Source organism: Heterodontus francisci, chromosome 1, assembly GCF_036365525.1.
Source record: "Heterodontus francisci isolate sHetFra1 chromosome 1, sHetFra1.hap1, whole genome shotgun sequence".
Lineage (NCBI taxonomy): Eukaryota > Metazoa > Chordata > Chondrichthyes > Heterodontiformes > Heterodontidae > Heterodontus > Heterodontus francisci.
Window position 1 is genome coordinate 64,159,592 of NC_090371.1, and position 19,648 is coordinate 64,179,239.

Consider the following 19,648-nt stretch of genomic DNA (forward strand, 5'->3'; position numbering starts at 1 on the left):
CAAACGCGACATGAAATCGTGTGACATTGATCACAAGTCGTGGGAGTCAGTTGCCAGCATTCGCCAGAGCTGGCGGGCAGCCATAAAGACAGGGCTAAATTGTGGCGAGTCGAAGAGACTTAGTAGTTGGCAGGAAAAAAGACAGAGGCGCAAGGGGAGAGCCAACTGTGCAACAGCCCCAACAAACAAATTTCTCTGCAGCACCTGTGGAAGAGCCTGTCACTCCAGAATTGGCCTTTATAGCCACTCCAGGCGCTGCTTCACAAACCACTGACCACCTCCAGGCGCGTATCCATTGTCTCTCGAGATAAGGAGGCCCAAAAGAACGTTAATCCTATATTCCCTACCACATCCCCACCATTCGCCTACCACCTACCTCCACTATGTGTAATTTACAAAGGCCAATTTACCTATCAACCTGCAAGTCTTTGGCTGTGGGAGGAAACTGGAGCACCCGGCAGAAACCCACGCTGGAACAGGGAGAACTTGCAAACTCTGCACAGGCAGTACCCAGAACTGAACCCGGATCGCTGGAGCTGTGAGGCTGCAGTGCTAACCACTTGTTTAAAACCAGCTATATCTCTAACTTTCTCCAGTTCTGACAAAAGGTCATTGACCTGAAACATTAAGTCTGTTCCTCTCTCCATAGATGCTGTGACTTGCTGATTATTTCCAACATTTTATGTTCTTATTTTAGATTTCCAGTATCTGCAGTATTTTGTTTTTGTGGTCCCAGTTCTGTTCAGGTGCAACCCGTCCATCTTGAACAGGTCCCTCTCATCCAATCACAGAATTAGTCCCAATGTCCCAGAAATCTGAAACCCTCCCTCCTGAACCATGCCTCTAGCTATACATTAACCTCCCTTAAGCTCCTATTTCTACTCACACTAGTGCCTAGCACTGGGAGTAGTCAGGGGTTGCTACCTTTGAGGTCCCACTTTTTAAATTCTTCCCTAGCTCCTTAAACTCTGACTTCAGGACCTAAACCTTCTTCCTCCCTACATTTTTGGTTCTGACACAGACCACAACTTCTGGCTCTTCACTTCCCCTCCCACCTCCCCACTGCGCAGAATGTTCTGCACCCTCTATGAGATGTCACCTAACCTGGCACCACAGGGAGGCAACATGCCATACAGGTCTCATACCAACATTAGAAGAACTGCCTGTCTGTCCCCTGACTATCAGATCCCCAATTAGTACTGCATTGCTACACTTTGCCCCTGTGCAGTCCCTTGCCTCAATCAGGACTGTACTTCTTCAAGGTTCTGTCAAAGCTGAATATTGGTTTGAAAATGTCACCTTCCCAAAGGATTCCTGCCCAGCCTGCCTCTTCTGGGAGGCCACCCATATACTATTCTGAACTCAAGTTGGCTGTGGAGTGATCACCTCCTGGAACATGTAGTGAATCCAGCAACCTCTCAAATTTAGAAACCCTCTGGGCTTGACCAGCTGGAGGAACTTCCGGCAAATATGGGCCCCAGGGACAAAGGAAGCACCCTGAAGTTCCCAAATGGCACAGGAATTGCAGGCTACTGGTCATGGCTGCCCCTCTATTTATTTTCAGGAAGTGGTCATCTCTGGCAAGACCAGCATTAATTGCTCCCTGAGGTGGTGCTGGTAGTCTGCTTACTTGAACTGCATTATAGCAGTTTGATAGGCCACTTCATATGGCAACTAACAGTCAACTATGCTGCTGTGGTACTGGAGTCAGACTGGGTAAGGACAACAGGGTTAATTTCTTAAAGTGTACTAGTAACCCATTTGAGTCTTTACAACAATCGGATAGCTTCATGACCATTTTATTACTGATATGAGCTGCTTATTTCTCTAATGTGTTTTTAAGTGAATTCAAATTCTCAAACTGACATGGTGGGATTTGAACTCATGTTCTCTGGATGCAGGATTACTAGTCCAGTAACATAACTGATACACCACTGCAGCTAGAGATTGCGTAGGAAGAGTGAGCTACTCTGTTGGGATAGGCTCCAATTAAATGGGGCTGGGACCAGTGTCCCGGCCAATCATATAACTAGGGCTGTGGACAGGACTTTAAGCTAACAGAGGGGGAAGGGTTCAGGTAAAGGAAAATTTGGAAATCCAAAGAGAAAGGTCGAGACATCGGAACAGTATAGCATTGTGGGTAAAGACAAGCAGAATGGGACAGGAAGGGTCAGAGAGTTTGACAAAATTTGTACATCAGCAAATAGGAGAATAGAAGTAAAAAATTGAAATTAAGGGTTCTTTATCTGAATGCATGAAGCACCTGCAATACGATAGATGAACTAGTGGCATAGATAGATGTAAATGATTTAGATCTAATCGCCATACAGAGACATTGTTACAAGGTGATCAAGGTTGCGAAATAAATGTTTCAGGGTACACAACATTTCAGAAAGATGAATGGCAAGGAGGAGGGGTAGCCCTGATAGGTAAAGGATGACATAAGGACATTAATGAGAAAGGAACAAAAACAAGAAATGCTGGAGTCACTCAGCAGGTCTGGCAGCATCTGTGGAAAGAGAAGCAGAGTTAACGTTTCGGGTTAGTGACCCTTCTTCGGAACTGACAAATATTAGAAAAGTCACAGATTATAAACAAGTGAGGTGGGGGTGGGGCAAGAGATAACAAAGGAGAAGGTGCAGATTGAACCAGGCCACATAGCTGACCAAAAGGTCACGGAGCAAAGGCAAACAATATGTTAATGGTGTGTTGAAAGACAAAGCATTAGTACAGATTAGGTGTGAATACACTGAGTATTGAACAGCAGCAAGTGCAAACCACTGTGGTTGACAGGGCCCTCAACCGTGTCCGACCCATTCCCCGTACCTCTACCCTCACCCCTTCCCCTCCCTCCCAGAACCGTGACAGGGTTCCCCTTGTCCTCACTTTTCATCCCACCAGCCTCCATATCCAAAGGATCATCCTCCGCCATTTTCGCCACCTCCAGCGTGATGCCACTACCAGTCGCATCTTCCCCTCCCTTCCCCTGTCAGCATTCCGAAGGGATCGTTCCCTCCGCGACACCCTGGTCCACTCCTCCATTACCCCCAGCACCTCGTCCCCGTCCCAGGGCACCTTCCCCTGCAATCGCAGGAGGTGTAATACCTGCCCATTTACCTCCTCTCTCCTCACTATCCCAGGTCCCAAACACTCCTTTCAGGTGAAGCAGCGATTTACTTGTACTTCTTTCAATGTAGTATACTGTATTCGCTGCTCACAGTGTGGTCTCCTCTACATTGGGGAGACCAAGCGCAGACTGGGTGACCGCTTTGCGGAACATCTCCGCTCAGTCCGCAAGCAGGACCCTGAGCTTCCGGTTGCTTGCCATTTCAACACTCCCCCCTGCTCTCATGCTCACATCTCTGTCCTGGGATTGCTGCAGTGTTCCAGTGAACATCAACGCAAGCTCGAGGAACAGCATCTCATCTACCGATTAGGCACACTACAGCCTGCCGGACTGAACATTGAGTTCAATAATTTCAGAGCATGACAGCCCCCCACTTTACTTTCATTTTTAGTTATTTTTTTCTTCCTTTTTTCTTACATTCCTTTTTACATTTTTTACAATCTTTTTTTGCATTTATTTCATTTCATCTTTGTTTGTTCAGTTTGCTTACCCACTGTTTTTTTCAGGTTGTTTTTCTTCAGGTTTGTACTTGCTGCTGTTCAATATTCAGTATATTCACACCTAATCTGTACTAATGCTTTGTCTTTCAACACACCATTAACATATTGTTTGCCTTTGCTCCGTGACCTTTTGGTCAGCTATGTGGCCTGGTCCAATCTGCACCTTCTCCTTTGTTATCTCTTGCCCCACCCCCACCTCACTTGTTTATAATCTGTGACTTTTCTAATATTTGTCAGTTCCGAAGAAGGGTCACTGACCCGAAACGTTAACTCTGCTTCTCTTTCCACAGATGCTGCCAGACCTGCTGAGTGACTCCAGCATTTCTTGTTTTTGTTTCAGATTTCCAGCATCCGCAGTATTTTGCTTTTATTTTAATGAGAAAGGAGCTGGTCTCAGTAGTTCGTGAAGTAGAATCAGTATTGGTGGAAATTAGAATTAGAATTAGAACATTACAGCGCAGTACAGGCCCTTTGGCCCTCGATGTTGCGCCGACCTGTGAAACCATCTGACCTACACTATTCCATTTTCATCCATATGTCTATCCAATGACCACTTAAATGCCCTTAAAGTTGGAGGAAAAGCAAGAATCAGAAGACATTGGTGGGACTAGTGTATAGGCCCCCTAACAGTAGTTATAGCATTACACAGAGCATTAAACAAGAAATTATTGGAGCTTGTAACAAAGGCAATGTAATAGTTGTGGGGTACTTTAATCTTCATATAGACTGGGACAATGAAATTGGAAAGAGTGGTCTAGAAGATGAGTTTGTAGAATGTTTTCAGGACAGTTTCTCGGAGCAATACATTGTGGAACCGACTAGGGATAATGTTATCTTAGAGGTAGTATTGTGTAATGAGGCAGGGTTAATCAGTAATGTCATAGTAAAAGATCTACTGGGAAATAGTGATCATAATACTATTGAATTCCATGTTAAGTTTGAAAGTGACATGATCCAACTACAAACAAGAATCTTAAACAAACTAGATCAATTACATAGGAAGGGGGGACAACTGGCTAAGGTAAATTGGGTACATAGACAAAAAGGTATGTTTATTTAGAGATACAGAACTGAAACAGGCCCTTCGGCCTACTGAGTCTGTGCTGACCATCAACCACCCATTTATACTAATCCTACATTAATCTCATTACCCTCTCACATCCCCACCATTCCCCTACCTATACTAGGGTCAATTTATAATGGCCAATTTACCTATCAACCTGTAAGCCTTTGGCTGTGGGAGGAAACCAGAGCACCCGGCGAAAACCCACGCGGTCACAGGGAGAACTTGCAAACTCCACACAGGCAGTACCCGGAATCAAACCTGGGTCACTAGAGCTGTGAGGCTGTGGTGCTAACCACTGCATCACTGTGCCACCCCATGTGTTGGTAAATGAACAGTGGGAAAAATTTAAAGAAACAATTCAAAACGTTCAACAAAAATGCATTCCATTGATAAACCAAAAATCAGCAAGAAAGACCCATCTGTGGCTCATTCAGGAAGTTAAGAACAAAGAGCAGTACAGCACAGGAACAGGCCATTCGGCCCTCCAAGCCTGCGCTGATCTTGATGCCTGCCTAAACTAAAACCTTCTACACTTCCGGGGACCGTATCCCTCTATTCCCATCCTATTCATGTATTTGTCAAGATGCCTCTTAAACGTCGCTATTGTACCTGCTTCCACCACCTCCCCCGGCAGCAAGTTCCAGGCACTCACCACCCTCTGTGTAAAGAACTTGCCTCGCACTTCCCCTCTAAACTTCGCCCCTCAAGCTGGTGGAAGTCCCGCCTCAGGACAATTAAAGCCCGGGGACACGTAAAATGTGCGTTGCATCCCCGGGGTAGGTGGAAGCGCGTTCACCACCGACTTTTACATCAGTGGCAAAGTCCTGTCCGCCTATGGTAAAAATCCAGCCCATTGTTTCCGCTAGGAATCTAAGATACAGGGGCACAGTCTCAGGATAAGGGGCCTATCAATTTAGGACTAAGATGAGGAGAAATTACTTCATTCAAAGAGTTGTGAATCTTTGTAGGGTTGTGGATGCTCCATCGTTGACTACATTTAAGGCTGGGATAAACAGACGTTTGGGGCTGCATTTGAACAGTCTGCCGCTGAAGTAGGCTGTGGTTGCAATTTCAAACGCAGAGGCTCATTTGCATGCCGCGGCGCCCGCCCCTGCGATGACATGGAGAAGTGGGTGAGCCGTCGCTGGTAACAACGTCTGGTGCCAATGCGCAGGTGCTGGCACCATTTTTAAAGGGCTTACAGCCCTCAATGGAGATTTAAAAATTAAAGGGCCAGATCAGTTCAAATACCAAAAAGCAGAATTAAATTACCATTAAATTCATTTTCCCAGCCCCGCCCCCAATGGCATTTCAAAGCATTCCTGCCATTTTCCCCCCGGAATTTGTTTATTAAGAATTTGACCTTTCCCCCTGCCAAGGTTCGACACCTTTGGCCTTTACCCCTTCCCATCACCCCCCCACCAATCCACAGCGATGTCATCGCACTCCCCCCCACCCCACAGAGAATAAATCCGCCTCCCCCCTCCCCACAGGTGTTGCGCCACGTTTCCCCGAACGGGGATTGAAATGCACGGCATTGTCGGCCACTTGAATGAAGATCGGTGCGGCGTTTAAGGAGGCAACGGAACTCTCATCAAATCAGGTATGTAAATTAGTTTACATATTAAAATGGGGGTCCTGTCATCGAGTGGCGGGGCGGCCGCCATGAGGCCTCGCCACTGCCACCAAGATCAGTACGGGGCCTGTCGCCGTCGGGGTCAGTGGCAGGCCTCTGCCACACTGAACTTCATTGGCCCCCCCCCCCCACCAACATTCCTGATAGCACAGGGGCTTTAAAATCCACCCCTTGGTCTCTCAGGGAATCGAAAGATATGACAAGAGGGTGGGAAAGTGGAGTTGAAGCCTAAGATCAGCCACGATCGTATTGAATGACAGAGCAGGCTCAAAGGGCCATATGGTCTACTACTGCTCCTTGTGTTCTTGTGCTTAAATTTGGCTTAAATTTGAATACTCTACAGGGAATGGGCTGGCTGGTGCTAAAGTACATTTTTGTTCATATAACAGCTTGTGCTGAAATAAGTTGCTTCCAGCCATGGGTGGCATGATAGGCCTTCCTCTTAGAATTGAGCATGACTGGGAGAATGAGGAGAGGCTGCAGAGTAGAACAAGCTGCTGCTACAAAGGTAAGGAGGGGACTTAAGTGTGGTTAGCAGGTAGCCATATCTATCAAAGGTCTTTAGCAAGCAATTATTTTACCTCAACTTCAGTAGTGACCAATGCTTGAAACATTTTTGCTTCACTGAAGATGTCATGACTGAAATCTTCCAACAGCTGCAGGCACATCTACAACCTCAAAGCATGGCAAGGATTGCATTGCCTGTGGCTGTCAAGTTGACCATGGCTCTTAATTTTTATGCATCTGGCTGCTTCCAGGCTGCTATTGGAGATCTAAGCAACATCTTGCAATTTGCAGTATACTGCTGCATAAGGGAGGTCACTGAAGCCCTCTGTGCACAGAGAGACAGCTGCATCTCATTTCCTCTTGCCAGAGACAAACAGGTTGAGCGAGCACGAGGGTTTGCACAGATTGCAGACTTCCCGATGGTGTAGGGTGCCATTGACTGCACATTGCACATTGCCTTTGGTGTGCCTCAAATGACTTCTGCATTTTCCAGAACCAAAAAGAATTCCACTCCCTCAATATGAAGAAATGTGTAATAAAGAAAACAAGAATAAGCTAATCATCCTTCTGCTTTCCTTTTCATGTGCCTTTGTCCATCCTAGTGCTCCAACAAGGTGATTTCTCCAGTGGCTGCAGCATGGGTGCTGGAAGGCTGCTGATCTAATAAAGGAGACTGTAGATATCCTTGGAGTATGACCTCAGGCAGCTCTGGGTCTAGAAGGCCCAGCTTCAGACTGCATCATGTTGATCTGGCCTGCAACAGTCTGGACTGGCTGGCTGACAGGCAACAGCAAGGGCACTGGCAGAGTGGGAGCAGGAATGCTGTAATCCATGCCATTCCTCAGGGGATGCATCTCAGTAATCCTACTGATCTGTTGGAAAACAGATTGATGAACTGCTGTGATGCCCTTTAAACCCCTTTGAACAGTGGTATCCAGATCCATGATGGCAGTAGTCTGATCTCCCACTACAGCACTCAGACCTTTGATGGAAGCTGTTTGCTGCAATGCAAGCTGTGACATTGACCATCAGATTCTGCATCATGGTGTGCTGAAGGAGGTGGCCGCTTGTTCCATGTTGGAAAGCCCTATGCCAAGCTGGTGCTGGATTCCTCCCATGCTCCTTGACATTGAGAGCAGGCTTTCTGACAGGCTTTCCAGTGCACCAAGTATTTGGTAATGTATAACCATCAGCTTTCTTCTGTAGTCTGGCCCATTGAAGTCCTCATCTGCAGCAGAACTAGTGTGCGACCTCACCCTTCAATGTGCTGACATCTGCATTATCCTTTTCTCTGACCCTGGCTTCTGCGCACTTGTGCCCAGTGTCCCACCATGTGCAGATCCCTCCTCTATCCTAGCTTCTAAAATGCACTCAATGTCAGTATTTGAGCTCGAGGCTCTGATTGCAAGATCAAGTGACGTTACCTGTTCACCTTCACTTCTTCTTCCTCTTTCTCCACTGACTGGGCAAGTTCCAGAGCTTGGGTACCTGAAATGAAAAAGGGTAAAGGATGAGGTTTTGGTGACGGGAGAGGAGAAAGTTAGAAGTGCATGCTGATACCATCTGCAGCTCCTCAGTCAGAAGAGATTGAGGGATGAAGAAACACATGATGAGAGGAGGATTAGGTATGCAAATACTCTCATCATTGATTGTTTCAGCATCACAGTTGTCATGGCCTCAGTGATGCCTCATTCAAATGATTGTTAGCAGTAGCTCCTCCATGGACATTATAACATGTATGCACTTGTTCCTCGTCAGTTCTTTGCTGCTGCCTGATGTTGTGCACTACCTTCTCCTGCAGGAAAGAATGTCCCGCAATATGCTTGGGTGATGTGCCTGCCACAGTTGAATAGCTGCCAATGTGTGCAAGCTGTGAGTTGCGGGTGTGAGACTTGCAACACTGCTAAGTGTGTGAGGGTAAGGTAAAGCATATGAACGTTAGGATTGATTCCTGATTGATGGAAATTGTTGGCAGCTGGGTGATGGGGGTGTAGTGAATTGAGCAGTGGATGAGGCTATTGGTGCAGTTGGTAGGATATGCTATTTGAAGAAAAACTCACTCAACTTGACAACTGATGTGAAATCACTAAACTTCTTCCTGCACTGCATCTAAATTCTAGATGATGAAAGGTCATCCATCTGAAATTTCCAGCATTGTCTGCTTTTATTCTGGGAGCAACACTCCTGACATTGACCTCCATTACTACTTGTTCCCATTGCCTCCTGACCATGTGTCTAGAGGGCCTCCTACCTCCTGTGTATAGAGGGCATCTCTCTTTCTTTTCACCTATTACAGCAAGACCTCCTGTGCATTATTAAAAGACCTTGTTGCACACTCTCTTGTATGTTCATCCATTCCTCAATCTATTACAGAACAGATATAGTTCGCAAAGGACCCCCACCACTTCTTCCTACCACAAAGAACCTTCCCTTTAAGTGGTGCAGTCTGCCACTCTCAATCTTTGGTCCCCTTCTGATGTGTGCAGCCACAGGTAGCACTGGGGCATGTGGCAATCATATAAAACAGCAGGCAGTACGAATTTAGCATGTTGCCCAAAATGTAATGAATAGGTGCCTATATTCACATCTTACCAAATTTAACCTGTCTACAACAAATCTACGCTGGGCTGCCCTGGATTAATAATGTATTTCTAAAGGCTCACTAATCTTATATTGAATTACGGATGTTTGCTGAAAGCTGAGGTAGCTGACCATCTAAGATCTGGATGGGGAGGAGATCTGGGAGCAGTCGATAGGTCTCATAAGACAGATGAAGTACAGAGACATAGGTTCATTTATGGCAAGGAAGGAGGCCATTTGGCCCATCGAATCTATACCAGATCTCCACGAAGCTATGCAGTCAGTCCCATTCCCGGGCTCGATCCCTATAGCCCTGCAAGTCTATTTCTCTCAGGTGGCCATTCGACGTCCTCTTTGATTGTCATTGATTGTCTCTGTTTCCACCACCCTTGTGGGCAACTTGTTCCAGGTCATTATCACCCACTGCGTAAGAAAGTACTTCCAAATATTCCCCTCCATCTTTTGTCCAAGACTTTCAATCTGTGCCCCCTGGTCCTTGTACCATTTGTTAATAGGAACAGTTTTTCTTTGCCTAACTTATCTAAGCCTGTCATAATCTTGTACACCTCTCTTAAATCTCCACTCAATCGCCTTAGTTCTAAGGAGAACAAACCCTGCTTTTCCAATCTAACTTTGTAACTAAAATCCTCCATCTTTGGAACCATTCTGGTAAATCTCCTCTGCACCCTCTCAAGGACCCTCAGATCCTTCCTAAAGTCTGGTGACCAGAACTGAATGCAATACTTCATTTGGGGCCTAACTAGAGCTTTATAAAGGTTATAAAGGCATAACATCCCTACTTTTGTACTTAATGCCTCTATTTATGAAGCCGAAGATCGCATATGTTTTACTAACGACTCTCTCAATATGTCCTGCCACCTTCAAAGATCTATGCACATGTACCCCCAGATCCCTCTGCACCCCCTGTACACTGCTTAGAACTGTGCCATTAAGTATATATTGCTGCTCCCTCTTCCTTCTGCCAAAATACATCACCTCACACTTGTCAGTATTAAATTTCATCTGCCACCTCTCTGTCCATTCTGCTAGCCCAGGGTTATCCAACATACGGCCGGTGGGCCAGGATCTGGCCCGCCAAAGGTTTCCATCTGGCCCGTGGATGTGAACTGTACCGGGCATTTCTCAACCTCCAGTCCATGACTGGAGATGAGAAATGGCCCTTTGTCTGCTTCTCGCAGACCAGCTTTTAAAAAAAATTGCATGTCAGTGTCACAGCTGAAAGCCATTTCCCAACTTCAGGGTTTTCCGGCGGGTTACAACTTTTTTTCAAAAGCCCACCAGAAAACCCAAATCTGTCCTAAGTTGGGAAATGGCTGTTGAGATTTTTTAAAAAAAACTTCGCAACCAGAGCGTTCCTGCTTTCTGCAACGGTCAGAGAGAGGGGAGTCAGAGAGGGAGAGGCGGAGCAGAGAGACAGAGAGAAAGGGGGGCAGAGAGGGACAGAGAGGAGGGGATGGGGCAGGGGGAACAGAAAGAGAAGGAAAGGGGGACAGAGAGAGGGAGGGGGCAACAGACCGAGAGCGAGATGGGGCAGAGAGAGAGTGGGGAGACAGAGAGGGAGAGAGAAAGGGGGACAGAAAGAGGGAGGGGTGACAGAGAGAGAGGGAGAGAGGGGACAGAGGGAGAGAGAGAAAGGGGGATTGAGAGGGAGGTGGACAGAGAGAGAGACACACACAGAGAAAGGGGGACAGAGAGGGAGAGAGAGGAGGGGACAGAGAGAGAGAGAAAGAAGGGGGACAGAGAGAGAGCGAAAGGGGGACAGAGATGGAGAAAGGGGGACAGAGAGATGGAGAAAGGGGGACAGAGAGATAGAGAAAGGGGGACACAGAGGGAGGGGGACAGAGAGAGAGACACACACAGAGAAAGGGGGACAGAGAGGAAGAGAGATGGGGGGCAGAGAGAGAGAGAGAAAAGGGGTCAGAGAGATAGAGGGGGAACAGAGAGAGAGAGAAAGAAGGGGGACAGAGAGAAAAAGAGGGAGGGACAAAGAGAGAGAGAGAGGGAGGGAGAGGGGAACAGAGAGAGGAGGGAGATGCAGAGAGTGAGGATGACACAGAGGGAGGAGCAACACAGAAAGAGTGGAAAACAGAGAGGGGAGAACACAGAGAAGGGGGAACAGAGGGACAGAGAGAGAGAGTGATCAAGATCACTCCTGACAGAATGATAACTATCCAGAATACGGCACATCGCTACAACAAGTGTGCCGGCAAACATTGACTTGGGCAAGCAAAAAATGCCAGGTATCTGACCAAATCAGTGTCCAACATTTTGAAGAGAAAGTAAGTCAACAATTAGTCTTCTCATTTAAAGTTTCTTCACAAAAATGTACATTTGTTGTTGTTTTGATTAATAGTAAGATAAAATTTTAATACCTTTATCTTTCTGAAATTGTCTCACCAGCCCCTATGTAAGACAAAAATTGTAATAGAGTCATAGAGCTATACAGCATAGAAACAGGCCCTTCAGCCCACCATGTCCACACCGGCCATCAAGCCTATCTATTCTAATTCAATTTTTCAGTATTTGGCCCATATCCTTGTATGCTATGGCCTCCTACGCAAAGATTGAACAACCCTGTGCTAGACAATCTATGTCCTGTTGCAGGCAGTTCATATCAGCCTCACTGTCTGTCACACCTCCAAGTTTAAAGTTGTCAGCAAATTTTGAGATTCTACTCTGTATTCCAAGATCCAAGTCATTTATCTATATATCAAAATAAGCAGTGGTCCCAGCATTGACTCTTGGAGAACACCACTGTCTACCATCTTCCAGTCTGAAAAGCAACCATATACCATGACTTGCTGTTTTCTGTCCTTAAGCCAAATTTATATTCAACTGGACAATGACCCTCCTATCCATGACCCTCAATTTTGTTAACCAGCCTTCTGTGTTCCCCTTTCTCTCTCTCTTTGTCCTCTCTCTCTGTTCCTTTTCTCTCTCTCTTTCTGTCCCCCTTCTTTCTCTCTCTCTCTCTGCCCACCTTCTTTCTCTGTCCCCCTTCTATCTCTCTGACCCCCTTTCTCTCTCTCTCTGCCCCCCATCTCTCTCTCTCTCTGTTCCCTCCTCTCTCCCTCTCTGTCCCCCTTTCTGTGTGTGTGTCTCTCCCTGTCCCCCCTCCCTCTCTGTCCTCCTTTCTTGCTCTCTCTCTCTGTCCCCTCTCTCCCTCTTTCTCTCTGTCCCCCTTTCTGTCACCCTCTCTGACTCCCCTCTCCTTCTCTCTCTCTGTCCCCCTCTCACTCTGTCTCCCTTTCACTCTCTCTCTGTCCCCCTCTCTCTCTTTCTGCCCCATCTCTCTCTCCCTGACTGCCGCTCTCTCTGTCTCCCTTTCTCTCTCTCTCTGCCCCCCACCTCTCTCTCTGCTTTCTTAAAATCCAAATAAACAACATCCACTGCATTCCCTTCATTGACCTTCTCTGTTACTTTATTAAAAAATTCAATTAGATTGGTCAAGCATTTTCTGCCTTTTTCAAATCTATGCTGGCTATCATTAATTAACTCGAAACTCTCTAAGTGTCCATTGATATTTTCCCTGATTATTATTTCTAAAATCTTACCCACCACTGCTGTTAAACTAACTGGCCTGTAATTGTAAGGATTGTCCTTACACACCTCCTTGAATAACGGTATCACATTTGCCACTCTCCAATCCTCTGGCACCTCCCCCGCTGTATCCAGGGAAGATTGGAACATTATGGCGAGCCCTTCCACTATCTCCATCCCCACTTCCGTTAGCAAGCTGGGATGCAAGCTATCTGGACCAGATAACTTATCTACTCTAAGCAGCCTTTTTAGTACCTCCCCCCACTCAACTTTATACAATCCATTGCCTCTCCTCTCTCTGCTTCCATTGATATTTTGTCAGCCTCCATTTCCTCAATGAACAATGATACAAAGTACTCATTAAGTATATTAGCCTTGCCCTGTGCCTCGAAGCATATATTACCCTCTCTGTCCCTAATAGGCCCTAATCCTCCTCTTACTACTTGCTTACTATTTACATGCTGGTAGAAGATAAAAGGGTTCCCTTTTATGTTCTCTGCCATTCTATTTCCATATTCTCTATTTGCCTGTCTTGTTTTCCTCTTCTCCTCCTCTCTCAACTTATTGTATATGGGCTGCTTCTCACTTGATTAGGTCACCTGACATGTATCATACACCCTCTTTTTTTGTTTCATCATCATCTCTATCTCCCACGGTCAACCAAAGAGTCCTGTTCTTGGTTCCCTTACCTTTCATCCTTGTTGGAATGTTCCTAGCCCATACCTAAAGCATCTCTTCCTTAAAGATGACCCAATGTTCTTATGCAGCTCTTCCTGTCAGTTGTTGGTTCTAATCTCCCCTGGCTACATCCCTTCTCATTATGTTGAAATAAGCCCTTGTCCAATCTAGACATTCTACCTTATTTTGCTCTTTGCTTTTCTGCATTACTAGTCTAAACCTTATGATATGATGATCGCTCTTACCCAAATGCTTCCCCCCCAGACACTTAGTCCACTTTGCAGACTTCATTTCCTAGCACCAGATCCAGCAATGCCTCTTTGATAGTTGGGCTGAGAACATACTGATCAAGGAAGTTTTCCTAAACACATTTTAGAAATTCTTCCCCCTCCTCACCCTTTACTCTAAAATTATCTCAGTCCATATTTGGGTATTTAAAGTCGCCCAATATCACCACTCTTATAGTTCTTGCACATCTCTGTAATTTCCCTGCTCCTCTTTCTCTCACTCACTATTTGGAGACCTATAGAATGCCCCTGGTAATGTGATCATGCCCTTTTTGCCCTCAACACTAACCAAATGGATTCTGTCCTTGCCTCTTCAAGGACATCCTCCCTTTCCAGCACTGCAATGTCTTCCCTAATCAGGACTGCCACCCACCCCCCTTTTTCCCTTCTCTACCTTTTCTGAACACCTTTTATCCTTATATATTAAGCGCCCAGTCCTTGCCATTTTTGTCCAGTCCTTGTCATTTTTAAGTCACGTTTCCATTATTGCCACTATATCATATGCCCATACTGCTGTTCGTGCTTGTAGCTCACCAACCTTATTAAGATAAGTGAGGCAGGGTTGCTGGGGTCAGTCCAGCAGGCCCTGGCAATGGTGAGGGGAGGGTGGGTGATGAGTGCTGGGGGTGGGGGGGGGGGCTGGTGTTACGGGAGGTCGGTTGTTTGCCACCAGGAGCCCTCTGTGGGGCACAGATTTCCCAAGGAGGAGGCCACCCTCCCTGAAGCCTGCAGGGAGGTCGCCTCATTTCACTGGGCAACCTGCCGCATGGGGGAGGTCCACCCTCCCCCCATTCTCCCCCACTGCTTAATTTCAGCAATGGTGGGAAGAGGCCCTTAAGTAGCTCATAATAGGCCACTTAAGGGCCTCGGTTGGTCTTTGGCCTTTTCCATCCCTGACTTTATCGCAAGATAGGAAAGTGATCGGCTCTCTGCCTCCCATCGCAATTCTACAGGACCGTCCGCCCCCCGCCCCCCACCCCCTAACTCCTAGCCCATCTCCAGGAGGGCCCATTAAATCCAGCCCTGTATTTGAGATCAAGATGAAGGAGGGGAGAGAAACAATCAGAGGAAGTAGTTAGTCATTGACAGAGAAGTCAAGTACTTTTCTTCTCAAGAATGAACCTTGAGTGTTAGGTAGATTTAGCCATAGAAAAGCGGGTATGGTATTGCTTGAGATGGCCCAATTAGACTTAGCAGTGGACAACAAGATCATTCATGTAAATAAAAGCAAAATACTGCAGATGCTGGAAATCTGAAACAAAACAAAAAAGTGCTGGAAATACTCAGCAGGTCTGGCAGCATCTGTGGAGAGAGAAGCAGAGTTAATGTTTCAGGGCAGTGACCTTTCATCAGTCATGTGTCAGATTTAATTTGATCAAGCTTGATGTTGCACTGATATCATACATCTAATTCTACTTGAAGAGATTCCTGTAATACTCTTGGCTGCTAGTACTGTAGAGCCTGCACAATTACATCATGGAGCAATAATAGACAATAGTACTATTATATAAAAGTTGTGAATTGTGACTTTTATTTCTGGATGCTGAACATTCCCCAAATTCTGGAATAGATCTGTACAGGGCAGAGATGCAAAAACTAACTTGTCTGGGTAGGCTCGGTGCTCAACCAACTTGTGTTCAAAACAAAGTGGTTGCTTGAGCCAGCAGTTGCAGCCGCTTAAAGGTGTTGCTCTGCAATACTACCTCTAGTGCAGCGTGAAGAAACAATTTTTAGGATGGGTCTGGAATACTCTAGCAGCATTATAACCATTTCAGGGCCATTGACAAAGTTTTATCAACCGTTGGGACAGAAGTCCTCATAATTAGGATCAAAGGATTACTATGAGACATGTGGGCTTAAATTAGGGCAGGCCCCGTAGTCTCTTTCACCATATCTGTGTCACATTAGGACTGTTGTACTCCGTCTGGCTGCGCTGAATCCTGCTTTAAAAAATTTAGTCAAGTCTGCAGATTTATCAGGCAAGCTGCCGTAAAAATTACAATTGTTGCTCATCATTTTGTTTCTGGTTCTTGAGAGGGATTAGTTTTCACCACATACGATTTCATAACAGAACATCCAACAGTTTTGGATTAATTGACCAGTTAACCAGCGCCAGGACATTGATGCAGGAATTCCTCAGGGTAGTGTCCTAGGCCCGACCATCTTCAGCAGCTTCATCAATGACCTTCCCGCCATCATAAGGTCAGAAGTGGGGATGTTCACGAATGATTGCACGATGTTCAGTACCATTCGCAACTCCTCAGATATTGAAGCCGTCCATGTCCATATGCAGCAAGACCTGGACAACATTCAGACTTGGGCTGTTAAGTGGCAAGTAACGTTCACACCACTCAAGTGTCAGGCAATGCCATCTCAAACAAAACAGAATCTAACCATTTCCCTTGACATTCAATGGCATTACCATCGCTGAATTCCCCCCACTATCAACATTCTCGGGGTTACCATTGAGCAGAAACTGAAATGGAGCAGCCACATAAATACTCTGGCTGTGGTAATTCGGGCATCCCATTCATTCGCCTCACCAAACACCACCTGCCCCACCTGTGGCAGCGTGTGTGGATCCAGAATTAGACTATTCAGTTACCGAAGGACCCATAACCCTGGAGTGGAAGAAAGCCATCCTCATTCCCGAGGGACTGCCTAAGAAGCAGACTGTGGCTACAAGGGCAGGTCAGAGGCTGGGAATTCCGCAGTGAGTAACTCACCTCCTGACTCCCCAAAACCTCTCCACCATCTACAAGGCACAGGTCAGGAGTGTGATGGAGTACTCTGCACTTGCCTGGATGAGTGCAGCTCCAACAACACTCAGGTAGCTCAACACCATCCAGGACAAAGCAGCCGGCTTGATCGAAACCCCATCCACCACCTTAAACATTCACTCCCTTCACCACCAACACACAGTGGCAGCAGTGTGTACCATGTGCAAGATGCACTTCAGCAACTCGCCACGCCTCCTTCGACAGCACCTTATAAACCTGCGGCCTCTACCACTTAGAAGGACAGGGCAGCAGGCGTATGGGAACACCACCACCTGCAAGTTCCCCTCCAAGCCACACACCATCCTGACTTGGAATTATATTGCTGTTCCTTCACCGTCTCTGGATCAAAATCCTGGAACTCCCTTCCTAACAGCACTGTGTGTGTACCCACACCAAATGGACTGCAGTGGTTCAAGAACGCAGCTCATCAAGTCATTTTTTTCTTCAGTGACCATTTTGGAGCATTGTTCACTTTTTAAAAGAAAGGTCCATTTTTAAAAGACAAAGTTAGTTTTTTATAACTCTTCAGATTTTGTTCTTAATTTTTATATCATTGCACTTCTTACGTGCATGGCACTGATAAGCAGCCAAGTGCAGATGTACCATGAAAGGATCAAGGACCGGATGCCTGAAGGCTATGGGGACTCTGCTCAAGGCACTCCTGGGTTATTCATGGGTTAACCATGCCCCTAGGCCCCTTTGACAGTGACACAAATGCTGCATCCAGCCCTGATGACAGAGGTTGCCCCTGCATAGATGCCGGCAGTGCAGCTTGTGCCAGGCCCCTATAAGGCTCCAGAACCTAGAGGTCATCGGCTTTGGGTATCTCATACACCAAAGAAGCAAGGTCCACAGCCTGCCTCCGCTTCAGCTCCAGCCACTGGGAGAGTACAATGTAGGAGCACATGGATGATGTCCTGTAAAGGCACTAAGTTGCATATGGGTGATTTTTATTTATTGTATGTCACCGTGTGTTTGCTTTGTGCACCTTAACATTCGTTGAGATCAATACTTAGATGGTTCATGTGTTTCTTTCTACTCAAGTGGCCCATTGGCAGATGTTGAGGCTTTGAGATGGAGCCCATAAAACGGTCGCCAGTGAGTGTAGGGCTTTTGCGAATTAAGAACTTGGGATGGTCTCATCACAGGGGCCCCTGACATAGTGATGAAGTTTCATCACAGTCCACTATGGCATCCACATCCACCATGGCCAGTTTCATGACCAGTGAGGTGACATAGATTCTCAGTTGAACTTTGTGCAGATGAGGGAGTCGCATGTTTCCCTTGCATGTATTTCAATGGTCGGGGCCATCATCCCCTCATGGGCATGGCCATTGCATGTTGGCTCCATATGCGCTTCCCCCTCTTACTCCTCGGAGGAACACAATAAGAACATAAGAAATAGGAGCAGGACTAAAGCTTTCGGCCCCTCAAGCCTGCTGTGCCATTCAATACGATCATGGCTGACCTACCTCAACTGCACTTTCTTGCCCACTCCCCATATCCCTTGATTCCTTGAAAGATCAAAAATCTATTGATCTCAGTCTTGAATATACTCAATGAATGAGTATCCAAAACCCTCTAGGTAGACAATTCCAAAGATTCGCAATCCTCTGAGTGAAGATATTTTTCTTCATCTCAGTCTGAAATGATCGATCCCTGATCCTGAGGCTGTGCCCCCGTGTTCTAGATTCCCCAGCCAGGGGACACAATCTCTCAATGTCTACGCTGTCAAGACACTTCAGAATCTTGCATGTTTCAATTAGATCACCTCTCATTCTTCTAAATTTCAGAGAGTATAGGCCCAATTCACTCAGCCTCTTATCACAGGACAATCATCTCATCCCAGGAACCAATCTAGTGAACATATGCTGTACTGCCACCAAGGCAAGTATATCCTTCCTTAGATATGAAGACCAAAACTGTGCACAGTACTCCAGGTGAGGCCTCACCAAAGCACTGTAGGAAGTCTTCCTTATTCTTATACTCCAATCCCCTTGCAATAAAAGCCAACAACCATATGCCTTCCGAATTGCTTGCTGTACCTGCATACTAACTTTCTGTGTTCCTGTTACGAGTACACCCAAGTGTCTCTGAACATCAATGTTTAAAAGTTACACGTCTTTTAGAAAATATTCTGTTTTTCTATTCTTATTACCAAAGTGAATAACTTCACATTTCCCACATCATACTCCACTTGTTGCCCACTGACTTAACCTGTCTATACATATCTTTTTGCAGCCTCTTTGTGTTCTCCTCACAGCTTACATTCCCACCTAACTTTCGATCATCAGCAAACCTAGATACATTACCTTCATTCTCTTTGTCTTAAGTCATAAATGTAGATTGTAAATAGCTGAGGCTCCAGCACTGATCCTTGCGACACTCTGCTAGTTACAGCCTGCCAACTTGAAAGTGCCCCATTTATCCCTACTCTCTGTTCCTGTATGTTAAACAATCCTCTATCCATGCTAATGTATTACTCCCAACTCCATGAGCCCTTATTTTGTGTATTAACATTGCATGTGGCATCTTATGGAATACCTTTTGGAAATCCAAGTATGCTATATCTACTATTTTCTCTCTTATCAATTCTACTCGTTACAACCTCAAAAAACTCAATAAATTTGTCAAACACAATTTCCCTTTGTAAAACCACGTTGACGTTGTCTGATCATACTATGGTTTTCTAAGTGCATTAAGACTTCCTTAATCGTAGATTCCAGCATTTTCCCAATGACTGATGTCAGGCTAACTGGCCTCCAGTTCCCTTTTTTCACTCTCCCTCCTTTCCTTGAATAGCAGTGTTACATTTGCTAACTTCCAATCCACTGGGACCATTCTAAATCTTAGGAATTTTGGAAAATCATAACTAGTGCATCCATTATCTCTATAGCTTCCTCTTTTCGAACCCTAGGATGTAGGC